At 43.9% G+C, this 26774-nt stretch overlaps 1 long non-coding RNA gene across 1 annotated transcript; it reads left to right on the top strand.

Annotated features, from left to right (window-relative positions):
- Nucleotides 1-2477: 2477 nt before the first annotated feature.
- On the top strand, nt 2478-26349 carry LOC147001001 (uncharacterized). The gene is made up of 3 exons (XR_015045334.1): nt 2478-2822; nt 2905-3066; nt 26167-26349. It is a non-coding gene; the product is annotated as an uncharacterized LOC147001001 (long non-coding RNA).
- The last annotated feature ends 425 nt before the right edge of the window (nt 26350-26774 follow it).

Here is a 26774-nt window from a genome sequence, read left to right as displayed (position 1 = left end):
TACCATCAACTCACTGCTATGTCCTGGGCCCTGCTTGACAGCCTCACATTAATGAAGCTCACGTGTCCTTCTCGGTGTCAGGACCCTCTTAGACATCAGCCCCAATCAGCACCTACTACAACATTAGTTATCAGGCCTTCATTGAGACTCCTGTACCCCTGTAACAGACTATAATCTAATATGTCATAGACCCTGCTGGATAAACTTAGGACATCAATCTTGATGGATATCCCCCCAAGAGTCTGTGTGTGTACAATGCCAGCACACTGTCCCCTAGGCCAAGCTGTGTGGGAGTGTCAATGGGATTTCTAGTAATACCAGATAGCTAGCTCTGTGTGTGGAGTGGTATCCTCAGGGAAGAGGTATTTAGGAAGGCCTAGACACCTGAATGCTATGTAGGAAGGTGGCTATTGGTGTTCATCCTTGCCTGAATGGACATCCTTGCCTGTAAATAGCACTGTGTGTGTGGGCACCCAGCATGGAGTGATAAAAGCAGTGTATTTAGGGCTGTGGATAAGGGGAAAGGCGAGTGCAGCAGGACCTAGGGCCTAGCAGTTGTCCCTGATAGTGGAGGGGAATTCCTAGAGGGCTTCAAACCTCAGTGTGTGTCATGTGGATGGTGGAGAGTGTCCAGAAGGATCTCAATATGGCACTATATGTGGGGCTTCAGCAGGGGACAAGCTGTAGGGCCTGATAGCTTGCTTGTGTTTTTCAGATAGCAGCAGGGAGTTGGTGTGGTCCAGTAGCATCTGTCATCTGGTATAGTAAGTGGTGTAGGCACTCTGGTGTGTTGTCCTTTGAGTCCTGACACCTTAAACATTACATGGGTTCTAGATGAGTGTGTCCAACCCTGCCTGAAAATTATCATTGTATTTGGGGCTGCAGTATGGGAGAGTGGATATTATAAATATTATAAACTTATAGGTAGCAGGCCTTGCTGACACCTCCCTTACATATATACCACATACACTAGAAGCTATCAACTCCGGGTGCATATACCTGTGTGCATACAACCTTCCATAACTTAGGACCTACTGGGCCCTACCCCACATAAACTGGTAGATTGCAGGTGCTGCTGGCCATCGCTTAGAGCCCTATATATACTGTCATAAAACAGATGCTGATGGAACCAAGGCCTCACTATTGGGTAATGGATTTTTATCTGACCCTGCTGAACACATTCCCTCAATGTCCCCATCACTCATAAAGATGCTGCTATGTTTCAGTATATTCTGGTAAATCCACTGTGCCTCACCACACATACAATACTAAGTCTTATACCCTGTGAGACCTCACATACATTGCTATGTATCAGACCCTGCTATTCCTAACCTCCTGTGTTCACTGCTAAGATTTAGTCTTGTTAGGAATTCAACTACCAAACTCAAGGCACTCTGAAGAATAAGGACCCCTTCCTCCTGCCACCACTGGGCTGTGTATAGTGTCAGGTCCTACCGGACCTACCCAATACACAAAGTGTGGAGGGACAGGACCTAGGGAGGCATGCTCCCCTTTTCCCAGTCATTTCCATCGGCACACATTGCACACTGTCATGCCATTTTGGACACTGCCCTGCTATTTTCCCATAGAAACTCTTAGGTATCCAGCATTTTCCTAGCTGCCCAGCTTGTCCCATGTTCACTAGTATATCAGAGCCTATTGGATTCCCTTGATCCCTGTAGCTAACTCACATCCTGTGCCAGCTCTCAGAGCACACTGGGCATCCCGATGCACACTTCCACCCTCTGCTACATTACTGTTGTGTTTCAGGAGTTGTTATGCATCTTCTGACAAGCCTTCCCTCCTTCTTTCATAGTTTGATTTCTAGCAGTGTAGGGCAGCCAGCAGCAGCACGGTATAGCTAGCAGCGTGTGTGTGTGTCTGTATGTGTGTGTGTGTGTGTGTGTGTGTGTGTGTGTGTGTATGTGTTGGCAGTTTTACCCTGCTGGTCTTCATATCTACTGGACCATGTTGGAAGAGGGTGTATTTCAGACATGACTTTTGGGCAGTGGCAAGGTGCAGCATATTCACATACGTGCTTGTGCCTTCAATCCTGATGCTGTGATTTCTGTTCAGTAAGGAGAAGCAAACTTGCTGTCAGACACATTGAACACATGGAAGATGGTAGAACCTGTTGACACGTTTTAGACAATGTCTTAGAGAGTTAAGGTTGCAAGGAATGAATGCAGAGTTGGGTATACTCCTGACCTTCCTATAAAGGTGAACAGTTCTGTGACCAGATGGAGGGACCCACAGTTGCTGGACTTGTCACAAACTGATCAGTCCTTCATAATTACTCATGCATGCTGAGATTCTAGAGGAGGCCCTTGCCACCTCTCTTTTGCCAGGCCCACATGGGTGATGGTTTTTCCTGGCCCAGAATACATTTACAAGAGGGTTAAAGGAGGCTGTTGATACTGCTGAGAGCTATTCAGGACTGCATCAGTGAGGTATTTTAACCTTTCCAACATTCTGTTTCCTGTGTCTCTCAAGAGATGAAGGAGAAAAGGCCCATCTCTGTGGATGTTGAACCATGGGAGCAGGGAATATTCTGAGAAAAACTGAGAGATTCAGGAAGTAGCCAGGCTCAACCTTCAAGGGGACATATGTCTGACTACCCACCAGCCAACAGTGCAAATATGGATACAAGTACCTGTGCCCTTCCTCCAGTTGCTGGAATTTAGCTACTAGATCTATGCTCCATCAGTTTCCAGGAGCTCCAACCATGATGTCCTGGTCATGCTGGTCAAGAACGCTTCCCTCATCCCAGCCCCCTGACTTGGGTTTACAACATATCCTGGAACCTGGACCACCAGTATCAGGTGAGCTACCCAAGGGAAATTAGGCCCCTTTGGCCCCATTTGCACATTATTCAGCTGAACGGTCATGCCTTCTCTTTTTCAGCTGATGCGGCAACAAACTTCCTGAACAGGATGCGAAAGTGTTTCAGCTAAGCCTTGAGAGGTGAACGTACCTTGGCACCTGTCCCCTGGATGGGACAACTTGAGGAAGGGCTATCTATATTGTTGTTCCCTACCCAGGACACTGCTAATGTGCATATGAGGAGTAAGTCCACCACTAACTCTCTATCCCTGAAGGGCTTTCACTGTCCTGAAGTAGGCACAATTGTGTGGGCCCAGCAGGTCATGTCACTGATGCAGAAGAAATGTAAAGAGCAGCATGGCAGATGCCAGCTGTGTGGGCTACACTGATTGTCTAAGTGCAAGACAAACACCAAGGGTCCTCCTGGCAGTGAGTGAAAGAGAAACTAAGCAGAGATGAGACAAAAGAGAGGAGAAAGGTTTATTACCTGAAGGGGATGAGGAGAGCATTGGCATCCTATTTGGGAAGCCACATCCTGTTCCAGCAAGTAAACCATGGGCACTTCACCCCATGAGCCTGTGTATATGGGTAGAAGTGTGGGTCTATCCCTGCACATGCTCCATGCAGGAAGACACTAGTGCCCTGAGCATGCTCAGTATAGGAGTTCACTAAACTCCTAAGCATGCACCCCACTCCTGGGCATATTCAATTTATGTTCATGGAGCACATACCCTAAAAACATAAATGACAGACAAAAGAGAAGACATTACCTTCTAGCAGATTTCACAAGGTACCTTCATTGCAGTGTGGCTAAGAATACCATAGACCATGGCTAAGAACACCACAATGGACACTGAGACTTGTTGCCAGTTCCTGGGCACTGGGCACACATGGACCTTTTTGAAGTTTGAAGCGGTTTCTTGTAGACTTCATGTTCAAGTACTGTTGGGAATGTATGTACAATTCACTCAGTGTAAGTAGGAGTCACTGATCAAAACACTATAGCATTACATAGTTACTTGTCCTTTGGGCCTTCCTGTCTCATCTCCTTCCTGTAAGCCAGTGGTTTTCAACCTTCCTGACTCTGCAAGATTTTAATACAGTTCCTCATTATGTGGTGACACTTCAACCATAAAATTACTTCATCGCTACCTTCAACCTGTAAATATTTTACTGTTTTGAATCATCATGTAAATATCTGGTATGCAGGATATCTGATCTACAATCTCCAAAGTGGTTATGATCCTCAGGTTGAGAATTACCACTATAAGCTTCTCTGGCAGGGATATCAGCTTGGCCCTGAAACCTGAGAGGGCCTGATGTCCAATGGTTGAGCAATATCCCTGCCACAAGGCTCTGTTCTCTATGGTGAGATATCTACACTGCTCAAGTGTGATGGTGCAGGGATAATCCCTGGTCTACCTCCTCCTTTTCCTTAGATGGATCCTCCATTCTTGTGGTGGCCAGATTGTGTTTAGAGGACATTAACTATCCTGTGTACTCAGGCTTTCCTAAGACACACTGTTCTTGTGTTAGATAGGAGGCTAGTTCCAGGAAGGTGCTAAAAACAAGGCCCCTGAATAGAACAAAATGGAAATAGTTGGGCCTGCTCTGAGCCCTTAGAACAGGACATAATAAGGGTTTCAGTCCACTGATGGCCAAGATTGAATGGCAGTGCAGTGTTAGACCCCAGGTTCATCAGCTTGTGTCTAAACAGGATGCAAAAAATGGTGATGGACAGCCTCAGCACCCCTCAGGTGCTTTCTGTTCCCCTTTCCTCCAATGAACTTTTCACCTATGCGTATATTTAGACCCTTGTGCATAGTTTTTTTTTTATATATCTACATCTATCTGTATCTGTGTCTGTGTCTGTGTCTGTGTCTGTGTCTGTATCTGTATCATCTGTATCTGTATCTACATCTATCTATATCTATCTGGTTCCTTGCTGGCAGGTCCAGGTGAGAGGAGAGAGGTCCTTCCTGGTCTCTATGGGGCTGAGGAGGATGGTGAGTGTTGATGACCCGAAAGAAACACACACAGCCTAGAGACTTGTTGAAGCAGGAACTCAATTTTATGACATGAGCCTCTCACTTATATAAGTTCAGAACACAGGAGGATGTTTGGTGGGGTAAGATGATATAGGAGGTGGGGGAAGGGTGACAGAGGGTATGGAGTGACTGACAGGGCCAATGGCATTGCTCTACATCAGACATGCTAGGGCAGAGGCAATACCAAAGAGGTCTTGGTGAGTCATCTCTATACGGAAGTGACTGAGACAGGCCTCAAAACTTGAGCCAGGCTCAGGGTTGGTCCTCCAGGCCCAAACCAGGGTCAAAATGGCGCCCAACAATATATATGACATTATATAACAGACTTAATTCATGGTAAAATGTGCTTTCAAGAGAAGGACACCTCTGTCCTTCATGTGCCCACTCTGAGGGAGGCCCAGGAAAAGGGTACAGTGACAGGAGAGGTCTGAGTTCATTCTGCTAGGTCCACTTGTTTTTGGTTTTGTTTTTTAAGTTTTTATTAGATGTTTTCTTTATTTACATTTCAAATTTTATCCCCTTTCCTCATTTCCCCTCTGAAAACCCCTCTATCCTATCTTCCCCCCACCACTCTCGCTCACTAACCCACCCACTCCTGTTGTCTGTCCTGGCATTCCTGTACACTGGGGCATCAAGCTGTCACGGGATCAAGGGCCTCTCCTCTCATTGATGTCCCACAAGGCCATCCTCTACTACATATGTAGCTGGAGCCATGGGTACCCTTTGGTTGGTGGTTTAGTCCCTGGGAGTTCTGGGGATACTGGTTGGTTCATATTGTTGTTTCTCCTATGTAACTGCAAACCCCTTCAGCTCTTTTGGTCCTTTCTCTAGCTCCTCCACTGGGGACCCAGTGCGTAGTCCAATGGATGGCTGTGAGCATTCAGTTCTTTGTCAGGCACTGGCAGAGCATCTCAGGAGACAGCTATATCAGGGTCCTGTCAGCAAGCACTTGTTGGAATCCACAATAGTGTCTGGGTTTGGTGACTGTATATGCAATGGATCCCCAGGTGGGACAGTCTCTGGCTGGCCTTTCCTTCTGTTTCTGTTCTATGCTTTCTCTCAGTATCTCCTCCCACAGGTATTTTGAGTTCTTTTTTTTTTTTTTTTTTTTTAGAATTAATTTTTTTATTAGGTATTTTCCTCATTTACATTTCCATTGCTATCCAAAAAGTCCCCAATACACTCCCCCCACCACTCCCATTTTTGGCCCTGGTGTTCCCCTGTACTGGGGCATATAAAGTTTACAAGTCCAATGGGCCTCTCTTTCCAGTGATGGCAGACTAGGCCATCTTTTGATACATATGCAGCTAGAGTCAAGAGCTCCGGGGTACTGTTTAGTTCATAATGTTGTACCACCTATAGGGTTGCAGGTCCCTTTAGCTCCTTGGGTACTTTCTCCAGCTCCTCCATTGGGAGCCCTGTGATCCATCCACTAGGTGACTGTGAGCATCCACTTCTGTGTTTGCTAGGCCCCGGCATAGTCTCACAAGAGACAGCTATATCAGGGTCCTTTCAGTAAAATCTTGCTAGTGTATGCAATGGTGTCAGCGTTTGGAAGCTGATTATGGGATGGATCCCTGGGTATGGCAGTCTCTAGATGGTCCATCCTTTCGTCACAGCTCCAAATTTTGTCTCTGTAACTCTTTCCATGGGTGTTTTGTTCCCAATTCTAAGAAGGGGCACAGTGTCCACACTTTCGTGTTTGTTCTTCTTGAGTGCCATGCATTTAACAAATTGTATCTTATATCTTGGGTATCCTAAGTTTTTGGGCTAATATCCACTTATCAGTGAGTACATATTGTGTGAGTTCCTTTGTGACTGTGTTACATCACTCAGGATGATGCCCTCCAGGTCCATCCATTTGCCTAGGAATTTCATAAATTCATTATTTTTAATAGCTTAGTAGTACTCCATTGTGCAAATGTACCACATTTTCTGTATCCATTCCTCTGTTGAGGGGCATCTGGGTTCTTTCTAGCTTCTGGCTATCATAAATAAGGCTGCTATGAACATAGTGGAGCATGTGTCCTTCTTACCAGTTGGAAAATATTCTGGATATATGCCCAGTAGAGGTATTGTGGGATCCTCCAGTAGTACTATGTCCAATTTTCTGAAGAACCACCAGCCTGATTTCCAGAGTGGTTGTACAAGCTTGCAATCCCACCAACAATGGAGGAGTGTTCCTCTTTCTCCACATCCTTGCCAGCATCTGCTGTCAGCTGAATTTTTTATCTTAGCCATTCTGACTAATATTATTTGGGGATTTGATGTCAGGAGGGTGGGGTATCTAACAAATCCTGATATATGACAGTGTATGAGAGATGGAGGTCTATCAGGATATCTTATAACTCGAGTATGGGTGAGCTCAGGGCTGTGTGTGTCTTCCTGAGACATTTACCTAGTACCATATTCTGACCTTGAGAACCCTGGGAACTCAGTGCCAATGAACTTTTAGTGGTTAGGATCACCCAGGCCATCATGAGATTATCAAGGTTTCTCTGTGACCCACACAGCAGGAGGCTGTCAGGCTTTGTGGTGAAGAGCAAGGGTCCTTTAAACTTCATCCATTCATGACCAAAGTTTTCAATTGAGAACATTTTCACAGGACCCAGATTGTGTCTCTATTTGTAATACTGATGTGTCCATCAAATATTTACTTCAAATAATCCTTCATTTGTTTGAAAACAGTATTGTGTGCATATTGCTTTACTATTTCTTAAAGATGAAAACCATCTTCACACAAGTGAGATGCATACTCTGATTCATTTTTACATAAATAAGGAAATGTTGGATGAATGTTTGACAAGGATCCTTGATACCTACAAGTTTGTAGATGGTGAAGCTATGCTGGTATCCAGTCAGGGTCTGAGGCTGTGCCAGGCATGGTCTGACACCTGCTAGTATATCCATGGTGGCAGTGAGAGGCAGCTGAGATTTAGGGTTATATAGTAGGATGGCACTTGTGGTAGAAGGGTGTCCAGTAGGGCCTGATATCTTATGACTTGCTTCCTGTGAGTGTTGTGAGGTAGGTATTTGTAGATTTGTAGGCTGGGAGTTTGTTGGCCCATAAAGACCCCAAAACCCTGGGACTGACATTGATGTCCTTGCCATAGTGACTCTCACTGGATCCCAGACTCACTCTCCATGCACAAGGTGACTCTTCTTTCACGTCCACTGTTTAGCTGCTGAAGGTTGGACCCTTTCTCCAGGGCCTTCCATTGTCATAACCCTGGGGTGATGTCTTAAGTCCTCCTCCTGAAAGCTCTCCTGGGTTGCATGCTTGGCCATTTTGGGATTGTTACTTGGCGTCAGACTGCCTTTTCCAGTGCCTCGGATGGTCCTGATCTGTTGGGGATTTGCTACCTGGAAGTAGGAAGTAGGTCTCTGAACACTCAGGTATCTCAGCAATGGATCTGGATGGGACTTTGTGGCCCCATGGCTGAAAGCAGGTTGAGGGGCTGTTTGGTTCTCCTGAGCCTCTGCAGTTGAGTGTATAAACTCAGCTCTCTCTGGCCTCCCAACTGATGCACTTTTCATCCTTGTTCAATCTGGATCCTGGTGATACAACTTTTCCAGGACCCTGGGAGCCTTGGAATCACAGATGGGTGAGGCGGGATACACAACCTGGGGGAGGTTTGAGGCTAGAACTCCAGGTGGGGTCAGATTCCTTGCCACAAGCATCTGCAGATTGGGTCTCCTGTGTTTCAGTGGAAGGTCTGTGATGTGTGATGCTGGCTTAATTTTGGTCTTTGCCTCAAGCAGGGAATAGTGCTCAGCTGGTTTCATGTAGGGCCACTTTTCTGTCCTCAGTGCAGGTTTCCTGGGTCTCAGTTCCTTCCCTGGGCTGCTGCTTGCAGTGCCAGGCACCTTTTGTGCCCCAACACCAAGGTCCTTTTTGATGGTGTTATGCACATCACGTTTTGCTATGTCCCTCTTTAAGGGCAGCCCTGTAGGCACAGGCCCCTTCCATTTCCTGCATTTGTAGGGTTTGGCTTTGAAGATTTAGAGCTGGGCAGTCTGGGAGAGATGAGGCCTGTTCTTGGAATAATGAACAGTGGTTGATGGGAAATGTCCCTGAACCTTGGTTGGTTTAGGAGTAGGTGAGGAATCTGAATGTGGTTCCTTGTTGTTCTTTCCAATTTGTTGCATTTTGGTTATTCCCTCGCTCCTTGTGGTGCTGAATGCTTCGGCCATGCTCAGGATGGATGGTGGCTGGCCCGAAACCTTTAGAATAGAGAAAGCCCTTGAAAAGTGCTCAGTGGGCTTGCTAATAGCTTTTTGAAATTTTGATGCATCGTACCTTTGGTGTCTTTTCAATACAGTCATTGTTTTGCAGGCAGGCTTCCAGCTGGTAGGCTTGCCTATAACCTTTTCTCACTGGTAGGACATGACACTACATCGGCCCTACTTTTGAAACAAGGAGGTGGTTGTTTTGGAGTAGATGTTGGGAGGATATTGTTTTCTTGGATTTGTTTCTCACCTACCAAGTTTGGTGTCCCAAGTTGGTGAGGTAGTGGCTGATACTGGGAATGCTGTGGAAGTCTTTTAGCCTGGGATGGAGCTTCCTGTGTTTGTTTTGGAGTGGATCTTGGGAGGATTTTGTTTTCTTGGATTTGTTTCTCACCTACCAAGTTTGGTGTCAAAAGTTGGTGAGGTAGTGGCTGATACTGGGAATGCTGTGGAAGTCCTTTAGCCTAGGATGGAGCTTCCTGTGTTTGTTTTGGAGTGGATCTTGGGAGGATTTTGTTTTCTTGGATTTGTTTCTCACCTACCAAGTTTGGTGTCACAAGTTGGTGAGGTAGTGGCTGATACTGGGAATGCTGTGGAAGTCCTTTAGCCTGGGATGGAGCTTCCTGTGTTTCTTTTGGAGTGGATCTTGGTTGGATTTTGTTTTCTTGGATTTGTTTCTCACCTTCTAAGTTTGGTGTCACAAGTTGGTGAGGTAATGGATGATACTGGGAATGCAGTGGAAGTCCTTTAGCCTGGGATGGAGCTTCCTATGTTTGTTTTGGAGGAGATCTTGGAAGGATTTTGTTTTCGTGGATTTGTTTCTCACCTACCAAGTTTGGTGTCACAAGTTGGTGAGGTAGTGGCTGATACTGGGAATGCTGTGGAAGTCTTTTAGCCTGGGACTGGGAATCCTATGTTTCTTTTGGAGTGGATCTTGGGAGGAATTTGTTTCCTTGGACTTCTTGCTCACCTACCAAGTTTGGTGTCACAAGTTGGTGAGGTAATGGCTGGTACTGGGAATGCTGTGGAAGTCTTTTAGCCTGGGATGGAGCTTCCTATGTTTGTTTTGGAGTAGATCTTGGGAGGATTTTGTTTTCTTGGATTTGTTTCTCACCGTCCAAGTTTGGTGTCACAAGTTGGTGAAGTAATGACTGATACTGGGAATGCTGTGGAAGTCCTTTAGCCTGGGATGGAGCTTCCTGTGTTTTTTTTGGAGTGGATCTTGGGAGGATTTTGTTTTCTTGGATTTGTTTCTCACCGTCCAAGTTTGGTGTCACAAGTTGGTGAAGTAATGACTGATACTGGGAATGCTGTGGAAGTCCTTTAGCCTGGGATGGAGCTTCCTGTGTTTCTTTTGGAGTGGATCTTGGGAGGATTTTGTTTTCTTGGATTTGTTTCTCACCTTCCAAGTTTGGTGTCACAAGTTGGTGAGGTAATGGCTGATACTGGGAATGCTGTGGAAGTCCTTTAGCCTAGGATGGAGCTTCCTGTGTTTGTTTTGGAGTGGATCTTGGGAGGATTTTGTTTTCTTGGATTTGTTTCTCACCTACCAAGTTTGGTGTCACAAGTTGGTGAGGTAGTGGCTGATACTGGGAATGCTGTGGAAGTCCTTTAGCCCGGGATGGAGCTTCCTGTGTTTCTTTTGGAGTGGATCTTGGTTGGATTTTGTTTTCTTGGATTTGTTTCTCACCTTCTAAGTTTGGTGTCACAAGTTGGTGAGGTAATGGATGATACTGGGAATGCAGTGGAAGTCCTTTAGCCTGGGATGGAGCTTCCTATGTTTGTTTTGGAGGAGATCTTGGAAGGATTTTGTTTTCGTGGATTTGTTTCTCACCTACCAAGTTTGGTGTCACAAGTTGGTGAGGTAGTGGCTGATACTGGGAATGCTGTGGAAGTCTTTTAGCCTGGGACTGGGAATCCTATGTTTCTTTTGGAGTGGATCTTGGGAGGAATTTGTTTCCTTGGACTTCTTGCTCACCTACCAAGTTTGGTGTCACAAGTTGGTGAGGTAATGGCTGGTACTGGGAATGCTGTGGAAGTCTTTTAGCCTGGGATGGAGCTTCCTATGTTTGTTTTGGAGTAGATCTTGGGAGGATTTTGTTTTCTTGGATTTGTTTCTCACCGTCCAAGTTTGGTGTCACAAGTTGGTGAAGTAATGACTGATACTGGGAATGCTGTGGAAGTCCTTTAGCCTGGGATGGAGCTTCCTGTGTTTTTTTTGGAGTGGATCTTGGGAGGATTTTGTTTTCTTGGATTTGTTTCTCACCGTCCAAGTTTGGTGTCACAAGTTGGTGAAGTAATGACTGATACTGGGAATGCTGTGGAAGTCCTTTAGCCTGGGATGGAGCTTCCTGTGTTTCTTTTGGAGTGGATCTTGGGAGGATTTTGTTTTCTTGGATTTGTTTCTCACCTTCCAAGTTTGGTGTCACAAGTTGGTGAGGTAATGGCTGATACTGGGAATGCTGTGGAAGTCTTTTAGCCTGGGATGGAGCTTCCTTTGTTTGTTTTAGAGTGGATCTTGGGAGGATTTTATTTTCTTGGATTTGTTTCTCACCTACGAATTTTGGTGTCACAAGTTGGTGAGGTAATTGATGATACTGGGAACGCTGTGGAAGTCCTTTAGCCTGGGATGTAGCTTCCTGTGTTTCTTTTGGAGTGGATCTTCGGTGGATTTTGTTTTCTTGGATTTGTTTCTCCCCTTCCAAGTTTGGTGTCATAAGTTGGTGAGGTAATGGCTGATACTGGGAATGCTGTGGAAGTCCTTTTGCCTGGGATGGAGCTTCCTGTGTTTGTTTTGGAGTGGATCTTGGGAGGATTTCGTTTTCTTGGATTTGTTTCTCACCTTCCAAGTTTTGTGTGACAAGTTGGTGAGGTAATGGCTGATACTGGGAATGCTGTGGAAGTTTTTTAGCCTGAAATGGAGCTTCCTGTGTTTCTTTTGGAGTGGATCTTGGGAGGATTTTGTTTTCTTGGACTTGTTTCTCACCTTCTAATTTTGGGGTCACAAGTTGGTGAGGTAATGGATTATACTGGGTTGCTGTGGAAGTCCTTTAGCCTGGGATGGAGCTTCCTATGTTTGTTTTGGAGTAGATCTTGGGAGGATTTTGTTTTCTTGGATTTGTTTCTCACCTACCAAGTTTGGTGTCACAAGTTGGTGAGGTAGTGGCTTATACTGGGAATGCTGTGGAAGTCCTTTAGCCTGGGATGGGGATTCCTGTGTTTCTTTTGGAGTGGATCTTGGGAGGAATTTGTATTCTTGGACTTGTTTCTCACCTACCAAGTTTGGTGTCACAAGTTGGTGAGGTAATGGCTGGTACTGGGAATGCTGTGGAAGTCCTTTAGCCTGGGATGGAACTTTGTATGTTTGTTTTGGAGTAGATTTTGGGAGGATTTTGTTTTCTTGATATGTTTCCCACCTACCAAGTTTGGTGTCACAAGTTGGTGAGGTAATGGCTGATACTGGGAATGCTGTGGAAGTCCTTTAGCCTGGGATTGAGCTTCCTGTGTTTGTTTTGGAGTGGATCTTGGGAGGATTTTGTTTTCTTGGACTTGTTTCTCATCTTCTAAGTTTGGTGTCACAAGTTGGTGAGGTAATGTCTGATTCTGGGAATGCTGTGGAAGTCCTTTAGCCTGGGATGGAGCTTCCTATGTTTGTTTTGGAGTAGATCTTAGGATGATTTTGTTTTCTTGGATTTGTTTCTCCCTACCAAGTTTGGTGTAACAAGTTCGTGAGGTAATGGCTGACACTACGAATGCTGTGGAGGTCTTTTAGCCTGGAATGGAGCTTCCTGTGTTTGTTTTGGAGTGGATCTTGGGAGGATTTTGTTTTCTTGGATTTGTTTCTCACCTTCCAAGTTTGGTGTCACAAGTTGGTGAGGTAATGGCTGATACTGGGAATGCTGTGGAAGTCTTTTAGCCTGGGATGGAGCTTCCTGTTTTTGTTTTGGAGTGGATCTTGGGAGGATTTTATTTTCTTGGATTTGTTTCTCACCTACGAAGTTTGGTGTCACAAGTTGGTGAGGTAATGGCTGATACTGGGAATGCTGTGGAAGTCCTTTAGCCTGGGATGGAGCTTTTATGTTTGTTTTGGAGTAGATTTTGGGAGGATTTTGTTTTCTTGGATTTGTTTCTCACCTTCCAAGTTTGGTCTCACAAGTTGGTGAGGTAATGGCTGATACTCGGAATGCTGTGGAAGTCCTTTAGCCTGGGATGGAGCTTCCTATGTTTCTTTTGGAGTAGATCTTGGGAGGATTTTGTTTTCTTGGATTTGTTCCTCACCTTCCAAGTTTGGTGTCACAGGTTAGTGAGGTTCTGGCTAATACTGGGAATGCTGAGGAAGTCCTTTAGCCTGGGATGGAACTTGGTGTGTTTGTTTTGGAGTAGATTTTGGGAGGATTTTGTTTTCTTTGATTTGTTTCTCACCTACCAAGTTTGGTGTCACAAGTTGGTGAGGTAATGGCTGATACTGGGAATGCTGTGGAAGTCCTTTTGCCTGGGATGGAGCTTCCTGTGTTTGTTTTGGAGTGGATCTTGGGAGGATTTTTTTTTCTTGGATTTGTTTCTCACCCACCAAGTTTGGTGTCACAAGTTGGTGTGGTAGTGGCTGATACTGGGATGCTGTGGAAGTCTTTTAGCCTGGGTTGGGGCTTCCTGTGTTTCTTTTGGAGTGGATGTTGGGAGGATTTTGTTTTCTTGGACTTGTATCTCACCTACCATGTTTGGTGTCACAAGTTAGTGAGGTAATGGCTGTTACTGGGAATGCTGTGGAAGTCCTTTAGCCTGGGATGGAGCTTCCTATGTTTGTTTTGGAGTAGATCTTGGGAGGATTTTGTTTTCTTGGATTTGTTTCTCACCTTCCAAATTTGGTGTCACAGGTTAGTGAGGTAGTGGCTAATACTGGGAATGCTGTAGAAGTCCTTTAGACTGTGATGGAACTTTGTGTGTTTGTTTTGGAGTAGATTTTGGGAGGATTTTGTTTTCTTGGATTTGTTTCTCACAGTCCAAGTTTGGTGTCACAAGCTGGTGAGGTAATGGCTGATACTGGTAATGCTGTGGAAATCCTTTAGCCTGGGATTGAGCTTCCTGTGTTTGTTTTGGAGTGGATCCTGGGAGGATTTTGTTTTCTTGGACTTGTTTCTCATCTTCTAAGTTTGGTGTCACAAGTTGGTGAGGTAATGGCTGATTCTGGGAATGCTGTGGAAGTCCTTTAGCCTGGGATGGAGCTTCCTATGTTTGTTTTGGAGTAGATCTTGGGAGGATTTTGTTTTCTTGGATTTGTTTCTCACCTACCAAGTTTGGTGTCACAAGTTTGTGAGGTAATGGCTGACACTAGGAATGCTGTGGAGGTCTTTTAGCCTGGAATGGAGCTTCCTGTGTTTGTTTTGGAATGGATCTTGGGAGGATTTTGTTTTCGTGGATTTGTTTCTCACCTACCAAGTTTGGTGTCACAAGTTGGTGAGGTAATGGCTGATACTGGGAATGCTGTGGAAGTGTTTTAGCCTCGGATGGAGCTTCCTGTGTTTGTTTTGGAGTGGATCTTGGGAGGATTTTATTTTCTTGGATTTGTTTCTCACCTACGAAGTTTGGTGTCACAAGTTGGTGAGGTAATGGATGATACTGGGAATGCTGTGGAAGTCCTTTAGCCTGGGATGTAGATTCCTGTGTTTCTTTTGGAGTGGATCTTGGGTGGATTTTGTTTTCTAGGATTTGTTTCTCACCTTCCAAGTTTGTTGTCATAAGTTGGTGAGGTAATGGCTGATACTGGGAATGCTGGGGAAGTCTTTTAGCCTGGGATGGAGCTTCCTGTGTTTGTTTTGGAGTGGATCTTGGGAGGATTTCGTTATCTTGGATTTGTTTCTCACCTTCCAAGTTTGGTTTCACAAGTTGGTGAGGTAATGGCTGATACTGGGAATGCTGTGGAAACTTTTTAGACTGAAATGGAGCTTGCTGTGTTTGTTTTGGAGTGGATCTTGGGAGGATTTTGTTTTCTTGGACTTGTTTCTCACCTTCTAAGTTTGGTGTCACAAGTTGGTGAGGTAATGGATGATACTGGGTTGCTGTGGAAGTCCTTTAGCCTGGGATGGAGCTTCCTATGTTTGTTTTAGACTAGATCTTGGGCGATTTTGTTTTCTTGGATTTGTTTCTCACCTAACAAGTTTGGTGTCACAAGTTGGTGAGGTAATGGCTGACACTAGGAATGCTGTGGAAGTCTTTTAGCCTGGAATGGAGCTTCCTTTGTTTCTTTTGGAGTGGATCTTTCGAGGATTTTGTTTTCTTGGATTTGTTTCTCACCTTCCAAGTTTGGTTTCACAGGTTAATGAGGTAGTGGCTAATACTGGGAATGCTGTGGAAGTCCTTTAGCCTGGGATTGAGCTTCCTGTGTTTATTTTGGAGTAGATTTTGGGAGGATTTTGTTTTCTTGGATTTGTTTCTCACCTACCAAGTTTGGTGTCACAAGTTGGTGAGGTAATGGCTGATACTGGGAATGCTGTGGAAGTCTTTTAGCCTGGGATGGAGCTTCCTGTGTTTGTTTTGGAGTGGATCTTGGGAGGATTTTGTTTTCTTGGATTTGTTTCTCACCTATGAAGTTTGGTGTCACAAGTTGGTGAGGTAATGGCTGATACTGGGAATGCTATGGAAGTCATTTTGCCTGGGATGGAGCTTCCTCAGGGTCACTGTCATCAGTAAACCTCACAGGTTTACGTCTTCCCAAGGAAGGTCTTCTGAACTCATGGGCAGTAGCCACAGCTTATTCAGAGTCAGTAGAGAATGTACCGAGAAAAATAGACTAACATTGTTTTGTGAAGGATCCTCCATGACCCTGAGATAAGAGGACAGCTGTGAGAGAGGAAGAGGATCCTTTTTCTGTCTGTGGTTCTCAAAGGGTTGTCGTGTGAAGTCCAGGTAACGTTGCTTGTTGGGACTGCCAAATACAGGAGGCAAAAGCATCAGCCCCAATCAGAGGATCAAGAGGCCCATCCGTCTGTGTTAATATGGTACCTCCATCGCCTACATATCCTATGCCCCTTAGCCTCACATCCAACAAAGATGCCTTGGAATCCCACCCTGCATAGTATATTCAGTATGAAGATGCCCAGACCCTGAGCCCACATCTGGTATGAAAATTTCATAGGACAAAGATTCTTACATTTCCATAGGTTGTGATATAGTCTTGGTCTCTTCCTCCTCTTTTCCTCCATCCGTACAACCTGGAGATAGTTAAGTAGGATCAAGATAAGAAATGAGAACACACAGGAGTGAGGCATCCTCTTGTGACTCCCCATGCTAGGACTCTAGTGCTCAAGCACCATAACACAAGAACAGAGAACTGAACCTGAGCAAGGGGAATGGAGGGGCCTCATCTCTCCATGTACATTTTTCTTGTCCCTACCTCAACCTTTATAATTTCACTTACAACATTTTAATAGCCACAGGATCTGAAAGAGGAATGCATTTGAGAGGTTGAAGCTACCTGTTGTCATGTGAACCTGGGTCCCCCCATCCAGGTTCACAGCATCACTCTAGTGCCTTGAACAACACTCCCATTTGTAGCACCCATCCCAGGCCAACCACAGCTCCTTTCTATCCCAAAACCTGAGGGTTCTATGATTTTCATTCCCAGAAGCCACCACATCTTTCTTGCATACCATGTCCTCTTCACTAAAGGCTAAGCCAGAGGGAATTTCTTTCCTCAGGAAAGCATAAGCCTCCCTTTTCCAGGAGCAGTTTTCTTACTTGTCTTCTTCTGCCCCCTCTTCACATCCTGCCAGTTAGAAACAACACAAATGAGCTGGAGACCTTTCTTCCTTTTTCTTATAGATAAGCTTCCTGCTCTCTTTGGTCCTCAAACACACGAAATCTGCATTTTCCAGGAAGTGTTCTCTCATCCATCCTTGACACACTCATACTGTGCATAAACACATTTCCTTGTCATCTTGTAGGAAAAACAGAAGAAGGCACTGTCTATGGGACAGTTACCACAGATATCCATAGTTAGTGTTCATCCCACAAGCACCTACCCAAGGCTGAGCTCTGCAGCTGTGTCTGGGATGTCAGGTGATACCTGCTTTCTCAGAGCTGAGGAGACTGAAGCCCTGACCTGAGGCCCTTGGTCTCATCACCTGCTTCCCATCAGCTCAGTACAATCAAAAGAAGCCCCTGAACAGAGGACTGATGGTCTCCTCTGAGCTTCTCCTGTTCCCCCCCCAACTCTGAAATGCAGTCTGTTCATGGAGCCTCACTCATCCTTAGTGGCCTCTCTGTCACCATGTACAGTTGGTCTGTGAGCTTCCTGAAGACACCTCAGGACCACTCTCACCTCTGCCCTGCCTGTCAATCCCATCAGACTCTTTCTAGAGATTTCCTCTTAATGTCTGTAGCTAAACATTAGCTACTTTCTTTGTCTTTCTTCCAATCTTTTCCACCCTTTTCCTTCCACCCATTCTATCCCCTAACAGTTGATAGTAAGGGGGAGAAAACCATAGAGGGGAAATGGATAGTTATTATTAATACTTTCTGCTGATTGTGGGGCGGGGGTTGAGTTCCTTGGGGATATTTCATCTTCACTGTCAATATATCCTATTTCTATTTCTTCTGTCTTCTGTCCACATAACTGCTGATCAAAGTACAAACACAAGCAAGCAATAAAAACCAACATCAAAGGACAACCCACCATGTCTCCCAGGAACTAGCATTTCTGTAGTCTCTGAAACATCCCCAGAATCACTAAAGCTACCAGAACAGAGAAACTATCATCTGCTAGCAAAATCGTGCCCTGTCTTGAACATCAGGCAAGTCATACTCAGCTGCTGTGGATATTTTGAAGCAGCCCCATATCTCATATCTAAGACTAAAACAAAAGATTATATTCTGTTACTTTTTTTTTTAAATGTCACTAAACCAGCTTTCCTAGAAAACGTGAAAGCAACAGCCATGAACAACAGACTGCTGCTCCAGTGTGTGTGAACTAAAGTTCTCCTCACCTGTGGTTTGTCCCATACATTTTCAGATGCTGGTGACACTGGGTACTCCTTCAGGAAGGGGATAAGTAGGAAAAAGAGCCCACCTCCACACATAAAGCCAATGGTCATGTCCATTGCTATGTCCATGGAGCTGGGGCTCATCCATGAATCAATAATGCTATTCATCAGAGAGAGAAAATTCTCCATCTTCTGAATCGCAATGCAGCTCTCAGGCTACTGAGTCCTTGAGTGCAGTGTGAGATGTGTCAGGAGGGCTCAGGACACATCACACAGGTGTGGCCTCCTCATCACAAAGGGCTGCTGGCAGTAGAGAGGCTGCCACAGCCCCTCCCCAGCCTCCAGGAGAAGGTCACCTCCTGTGTCCTTTTCCTGCTTCCTTTTTCCCAAATCCTGCTGCTGAGTCAGGCATAAATAGACCTCTGGCCATGTGTTGTTCCTTATCCCTGAGTATCAGTGCTCCTCTGTGTAGGCATTTGTTTTGTTCAGCCTACTTTAACAAGGGTTAAATTCCCTCTAGCCCACAAACCACCAGATGAAGTGGGAAAGAAAGGTTGTTAGGATATGGGGGAAGCAGACCTGTATAGAAATCGTTCTACTGGGCAACTACAAACTTTGTTGGTCTCAGTCCAGTTCCCTAGCAAACACCAAACAGGAGTCAGTTCCTGCAGACCAGACCACTGGGCAGACACCACACAAGAGTCAGCGAGGGCAGTTGAATGTAGACGAATCTGTGAGACTGCCAATGAGGTCTGAGTTCAAGGAAGCAGCAAAATCCTCAGGAATCTCAGTAGAAGTTCTTTGGTGAGTTTCTCTGTAAGAGGACTCCATGGGTGAAGCTCAGCAATTGTAATGTGAACCAATACAAGCTTTACACCTGCAATGAGTAGCAAAATGGAGCGAGGCAAACCAAACCTCAAGCTCCAACTTTCTGTGGGATCATATTAATGATCCATCTAAACATTATTTGTCATTTCATATGTTTCCTATAGGAAATATTCTTTCACCTGTGTCTGCTTCAGCCAAACATTCTTTCAGGTGTATTTCAGGTGTCAACCAGAAAGTTACATTGTATGTTTGCCTCCTAGAAGATACCTACATGAGTAGATCAGGTTCTTAGTTTTTGAGAAAGTGAGCTTCTCTGTGGAACTTGAGTTGTTTCTTTGATATTGTCACTGTCACGCTGTCTTCTGTCTGCAGAACCCTATCTGTTCATTCTGTGATCACAGATTGTCTCAAGTCCGACACAAAGCTTCCTTTTGTCACTTATTTATTTAGATTTGTTACTATTTAATATAATCAAAACTAATGTACCTTTTTGTCTTCGGGTACAGAATTTTATGAAAATGAAATTCATTTCCTAACCATAAGAATGCATGTGACTAATTAAGAACCAAACCGCCTATGATAGTTTGAATGCTTAGTAGTGTTTGCATACTTTCCTTTAATATTCAAATTTTCAAATTAGCAAACTCTAATAGAATTTATTTAGGTATTTTTACAATGCCTAATTGTCTTGCCATTGGGAGTAGGACCACAATCACCATGGATGTGCATGGATGTCCTTGGAAGGATGTAGACTGCATCCTTTGAGTCCATGCTCAGAAATATTACACCAGAGCCTATGGTAGTTCTATTTTCAGGAAACTCTGTACCAATATCCACCATGGCTGTTCTAGTTTACACACCCAATTGCAGCTTCTGACATGTCCCTTCCCTCATCGTTGCTAAAATTTCTCCTTTTTTTTTTATCTTAGGCGTTGTCATTAAATAAAATGGTATCTCAGTGTTGAAAATATGTAATAAAAATATTAAAAATAAAAAAAAAAGAATGATAATGGTGAGCCGGGAGTGGTGATGAACACCTTTAATCCCAGTACTCAGAAGGCAGAGTCAGGTGGATTTCTGAGTTCGAGGCCAGCCTGGTCTACAAAGTGAGTTTCAGGACATCCAGAGCTACACAGAGAAACCCTGTCTCATAAAAACAAAAAGCAAAAAAACAAAAACCAAAAAACAAGAATGATAATGGTGCTGGGCAGTGGTGGCACACGCCTTTAATCCCAGCACTTGGGAGGCAAGGCAGGCATAGTTCTGAGTTCAAGGCCAGCCTGGTCTACAGAGTGCGTTCCAGGGCAGCCAGGGCTATACAGAGAAACCTTTTTCAAGAAAGAGAGAGAGAGAGAGAGAGAGAAAGAATGGTAATGGTTATTGTAAATGGCACATATATTTAAAGAAAATGAAAATTCAATATACTATTTTAAGATTCAACATATTGATAGATTTTAAGTTTTTAACATTTTCCTCCTTGACTTTGACAACTATAAATAATAAAGGGTCAAAATAAACTCATTGTGAGGGATGTACTAGTTAAAATCTTGTGATAAAATGTGAGAACCTATGAGACTGGAAAGGTGGCTCAATACTGCCTTGGACCAGAGTTCAATTGTCAGCACTCACATGGTGGCACTCAGCCATGTGTAACAGATCAATTTCCGGGGGGGGGGGATTTGCATAGAATAATTTCCAGTCAAGATGTACAACCAAAAAAGGGCTTACACCCAGAATATGTTTTCCTATAAATCTATGAAAAGAAAGGCAGTTCAAAGAGTGGGAGAATAGCTCACTTGCATGAAATGAAAAGAAATATGAGCAAGGAACAAACATACTAAAGTCCTTAACCTCATTGGCTGATACTACAGTTAACTGAAATGAGTGAATTTTGGAAAGGAGGCCTGAAGTGGCCAAAAAATTAACCAGTGTCCATGCCAGTGGAAACTCTGAGCAGTTAAGCTGGAGCCTCAGAAGCACACAAGTTATTAATCGCAACATGCAGGGAAGAAGTGGGTTCCAGGACAGTCAGAGCAGTTGAACAGGGGAATGTGAACATCTGTCAACTTTGGAATGAGTAGGGAAATCTGGGTACCTTAAAACAATGTGAAACTACTTAATATTAATCATTCAGATATGATTCTACTGAACAAGTGCTACAATGCTAACTAGAAGATGCCAGACAGAGAAGAGACACGATATGATTGAGTCAGACTGCTAAGTTGAGCAGTACAAGCTCAGGGTATTAGGATTCTACTTAAATGTGAGGAAGAGGTCTCTAAAGCATGGTGACATCCTTGGGGGGGGGCAGAGGAGGTGTGATGACAGAGGAGCACATGGGATTTGAGGGGCTGACAGGACCCTGCATATTCACCCTGGGTCTTTGGGCATGTATTTGTTTTATACTACTAAATTGACATCACATGTTTTGCTATACTTAATGTTATTTTACACTAAAAACAAATATATGAAAAAAAGGCAAAAGAAATAGTGGAGATGAGATATGGTGTAGCAGTGGGGGATGAAAAATGGATTGTTTCATTCAGGGCTTGGCAAGAGGGATGCAGAATTGAAAAAAATATATGATTTAACTTTGGTACCTGGTATCTGTCTAGAAATTTGTCCATTTCGTCCAGGTTTTCTAGATTTGTTGGGTATGGCCTTTTGTAGAAGGATCTGATGGTGTTTTGGATTTCTTCAGGATCTGTTGTTATGTCTCCCTTTTCATTTCTGATTTTGTTAATTAGGATGTTGTCCCTGTGCCCTCTAGTGAGTCTAGCTAAGGGTTTTTCTATCTTGTTGATTTTCTCAAAGAACCAACTCCGTGTTTGGTTAATTGTTAACAATCTAAACAGTCCCATATCCCCTAAAGAAATAGAAGTAGTCATTAATAGTCTCTCAGTCAAAAAAAGCCCAGGACCAGATGGGTTTAGTGCAGAGTTCTATCAGACCTTCAAAGAAGATCTAATTCCAGTTCTGCACAAACTATTCCACAAAATTGAAGTAGAAGGAACTCTACCCAACTCATTCTATGAAGCCACAATTACTCTGATACCTAAACCACAGAAAGATCCAACAAAGATAGAGAACTTCACACCAATTTCCCTTATGAATATAGATGCAAAAATCCTCACTAAAATTCTTGCTAACCGAATCCAAGAACACATTAAAGCAATCATCCATCCTGACCAAGTAGGTTTTATTCCAGAGATGCAGGGATGGTTTAATATACGGAAATCCATCAACGTAATCCATTAATAAACAAACTCAAAGACAAAAACCCCACGATCATCTCGTTAGATGCGGAAAAAGCATTTGACAAGATCCAACACCCATTCATGATAAAAGTCTTGGAAAGATCAGGAATCCAACGCCCATACCTAAACATGATAAAAGCAATCTACAACAAACCAGTAGCCAACATCAAAGTAAATGGTGAGAAGCTCGAAGCAATCCCTCTAAAATCAGGGACTAGACAAGGCTGTCCACTTTCTCCATACCTATTCAACATTGTACTTGAAGTCCTAGCCAGAGCAATTCGACAACAAAAGGAGATCAAAGGGATACAAATTGGAAAAGATGAAGTCAAAATACCACTTTTTGCAGATGATATGATAGTATACATAAGTGACCCTAAAAATTCCACCAGAGAACTCCTAAACCTGATAAACAGCTTCGGTGAAGTAGCTGGATATAAAATTAACTCAAACAAGTCAATGGACTTTCTCTACACAAAGAATAAACAGGCTGAGAAAGAAATTAGGGAAACAACACCCTTCTCAATAGTCACAAATAATATAAAATATCTTGGCGTGAATCTAGCTAAGGAAGTGAAAGATCTGTAGGATAAAAACTTCAAGCCTCTGAAGAAAGAAATTAAAGAAGATCTCAGAAGATGGAAAGATCCCCATGCTCATGGATTGGCAGGATCAACATTGTAAAGATGGCTATCTTGCCAAAAGCAATCTACAGATTCAATGCAATCCCCATCAAAATTCCTACTAAATTCTTCAACGAATAGAAAGAGCAATCTGCAAATTCATCTGGAATAACAAAAAAACCTAGGATAGCAAAAACTCTTTTCAAGGATAAAAGAACCTCTGGTGGAATCACCATGCCTGACCTAAAGTTTTACTACAGAGCAATTGTGATAAAAACTGCATGGTACTGGTACAGTGACAGACAAGTAGACCAATGGAATAGAATTGAAGACCCAGAAATGAACCCACACAGCTACGGTCACTTGAACTTCAACAAGGGAGCTAAAACCATCCAGTGGAAGAAAGACAGCATTTTCAACAAATGGTGCTGGCACAACTGGTTGTTATCATGTAGAAGAATGCGAATCGATCCATTCCTATCTCCTTGTACTAAGGTCAAATCTAAGTGGATCAAGGAACTTCACATAAAACCAGAGACACTGTAACTTATAGAGGAGAAAGTGGGGAAAAGCCTTGAAGATATGGGCACAGGGGGAAAATTCCTGAACAGAACAGCAATGGATTGCACAGTAAGATCAAGAATTGATAAATGGGACCTCATGAAATTGCAAAGCTTCTGCAAGACAAAAGACACCGTCAATGAGACAAAAAGACCACCAACAGATTGGGAAAGGATCTTTACCTATCCTAAATCAGATAGGGGACTAATATCCAATATATATAAAGAACTCAAGATGGTGGACTCCAGAAAATCAAATAACTCCATTAAAAAATGGGCTCAGAACTAAACAAAGAATTCTCACCTGAGGAATACCGAATGGCTGAGAAGCACCTGAAAAAATGTTCAACATCCTTAATCATTAGGGAAATGCAAATCAAAACAACCCTGAGATTCCACCTCACACCAGTCAGAATGGCTAAGATCAAAAATTCAGGTGACAGCAGATGCTGGTGAGGATGTGGAGAAAGAGGAACATTCCTCCATTGTTGGTGGGATTTCAAGCTTGTACAACCACTCTGGAAATCAGTCTGGCAGTTCCTCAGAAAATTGGACATAGTACTACCGGAGGATCCAGCAATACCTCTCCTGGGCATATATCCAGAAGATGTCCCAACCGGTAAGAAGGACACATGCTCCACTATGTTCATAGCAGCCCTATTTATAATAGCCAGAAGCTGGAAAGAACCCAGATGTCCCTCAACAGAGGAATGGATACAGAAATTATGGTACATTTACACAATGGAGTACTACTCAGCTATTAAAAAGAATGAATTCATGAAATTCCTAGCCAAATGGATGGACCTGGAGGGCATCATCTTGAGTGAGGTAACACAATCACAAAGGAACTCACACAATATGTATTCACTGATAAGTGGATATTAGCCCAAAATTTAGGATACCCAAGATATAAGATACAATTTGCTAAACGCATGAAACTCAAGAAGAATGAAGACCAAAATGTGGACACTGTGCCCCTTCTTAGAATTGGGAACAAAACACCCATGGAAGGAGTTACAGAGACAAAGTTTGGAGCTGTGATGAAAGGATGGACCATCTAGAGACTGCCATATCCAGGGATCCATCCCATAATCAGCTTGTAAACGCTGACACCATTGCATACACTAGCAAGATTTTGCTGAAAGGACCCAAATATAGCTGTCTTTTGTGAGACTATGCAGGGGCCTAGCAAACACAGGAGTGGATGCTCACAGTCAGCTATTGGATGTATCACAGGGCTCCCAATGGAGAAGCTAGAGAAAGTACCCAAGGAGCTAAAGGGATCTCCAACCTTATAGTTGGAACAACATGATGAACTAACCAGTACCCTAGAGCTCTTATCTCTAGCTGCATATGTATCGAAAGATGGCCTAGTCGGCCATCAATGGAAAGAGAGGCCCATTGGACTTGCAAACTTTATATGCCCCAATATAGGGGAATGTCAGGGCCAAAAGAATGGGAATGGGTGGGTAGGGAAGTGGGGGGAGCTATGGGGGACTTTTGGGATAGCATTGGAAATGTAATTGAGGAAAATATGTAATAAAAAATATTAAAAATTAAAAAAAAGAAGGACACATGCTCCACTATGTTCATAGCAGCCTTATTTATAATAGCCAGAAGCTGGAAAGAACCCAGATGCCCCTCAACAGAGGAATCGATACAGGAAATGTGGTACACTTACACAATGGAGTACTACTCAGCTATTAAAAAGAATGAATTTATGAAATTCCTAGACAAATGTTTGGACCTGGAGGGCATCATCCTGAGTGAGGTAACCCAATCACAAGGAACTCACCAATATATACTCACTGATAAGTGGATATTAGCCCAAAACAGGATACCCAAGATATATAATACAATCTGCTCAACACATGAAACTCAAGAAGAATGAAGACCAAAGTGGGGTCACTGTGCCCCTTCTTAGAATTGGGAACAAAACATCCATGGAAGGAGTTACAGAGACAAAGTTTGGAGCTGTGATGAAAGGATGGACCATCTAGAGACTGCCATATCCACGGATCCACCACATAATGAGCTTCCAAACGCTGACACCATTGCATACACTAGCAAGATTTTGCTGAAAGGACCCTGATATAGCTGTCTCTTGTGAGACTATGCCGGGGCCTAGCAAACACAGAAGTGGATGCTCACAGTCAGCTATTGGATGGATCACAGGGCTCCCAATGGAGGAGCTGGAGAAAGTACCCAAGGTGCTAAAGGGACCTGCAACCCTATAAGTGGTACAATATTATGAACAACCAGTACCCCGGAGCTCTTGACTCTAGCTGCACATGTATCAAAAGATGGCCTAGTCGGCCATCACTGGAAAGAGAGGCCCATTGGACACACAAACTTTATATGCCCCAGTACAGGGGAACGCCAGGGCCAAAAAAAAAAAAAAAATGGGAATGGTGGGTGGGGAAATGGGGGAGAGGGGGGAGGGTATGGGGGACTTTTGGGATAGCATTGTATTGAGGAAAATACGTAATAAAATATATTAAAGAAAAAGAAAAAATATATGGGAGAAAAGAGGCATGGTTAAAGTTTGATAAACAATGGATGCAGACAGTGCCTTTGGTCTCCTCAGAGCTTGAAGGATTGTAAGGTAGGAATGTAGATTTCTAATTTACCTGCATAGAAACCTTCCAGGAAACAATCTACAAGCTGTGAGACATTGTCTACACCAGAGTGGCACTGGTACAGCATCATGTGAGCTGCGTGTCCTCATATCAGCAAGGCGATGTCCTGGGCAGGATGGATCCAGGTCTTCAGGGAGGACACTGAGTGGACTCAATGGGATGTCTCTGGTTTCTCTGCAGGCTTTGCTGTGTTACTGGGCAGGCCTGTGTGACATGGCCCTCAGTAACCACCCATGGTCAAACACTGCAGGATCTACTCTGGATCCTGCTCTTGTCAGAGAGAAAGGCAGACTATGGGGATCTACTCTGGACCCTGCTCTCATCAGAGAGGAAGGCAGACTATGGACAGTCACTGCCCTATCACCCAGGCTTAGGTAAGTGTTGATAAGGGCTCAGGTTGCTTCAAGTTGAGTAGGGTCTCCTGGGATAGGTATTCTCTGTTCCTGTCCTACTCATGCAGATAGATATTCTCCTATCTTGGAACTGGGGATTAAACTTTGTGATTGTTGTCTCTGCACATCATTCTGTACAGTGACAAATATATCAAGGTGGGACAGCAAAGAGAAAACATTGGGCCACAGACCTGGGTGGATATCTCAGACAGTTGGGTCATCCAGGAAAACATGTAGCCTCTGTTATGACAGAAAGATTAATACTAACTGCACAGTGATGGGACAGTATGAGGATGATGCCTGTAAGTGACTGTGCCTTCCCACCTACTGTGTCTCTATCTAAAGTGCATGGAGGCTGACGCAATGCTGACCTTCCTCTGCTCGATCACTGTAGGA

This window comes from Mus caroli, unplaced genomic scaffold (genome assembly GCF_978045245.1).
Source record: "Mus caroli unplaced genomic scaffold, Mus_caroli_1 scaffold_15, whole genome shotgun sequence".
Classification (NCBI taxonomy): Eukaryota; Metazoa; Chordata; class Mammalia; order Rodentia; family Muridae; genus Mus; species Mus caroli.
The sequence above is the reverse complement of the archived record's forward strand: the minus strand, read 5'-3'. Positions and strand labels throughout refer to the sequence as shown.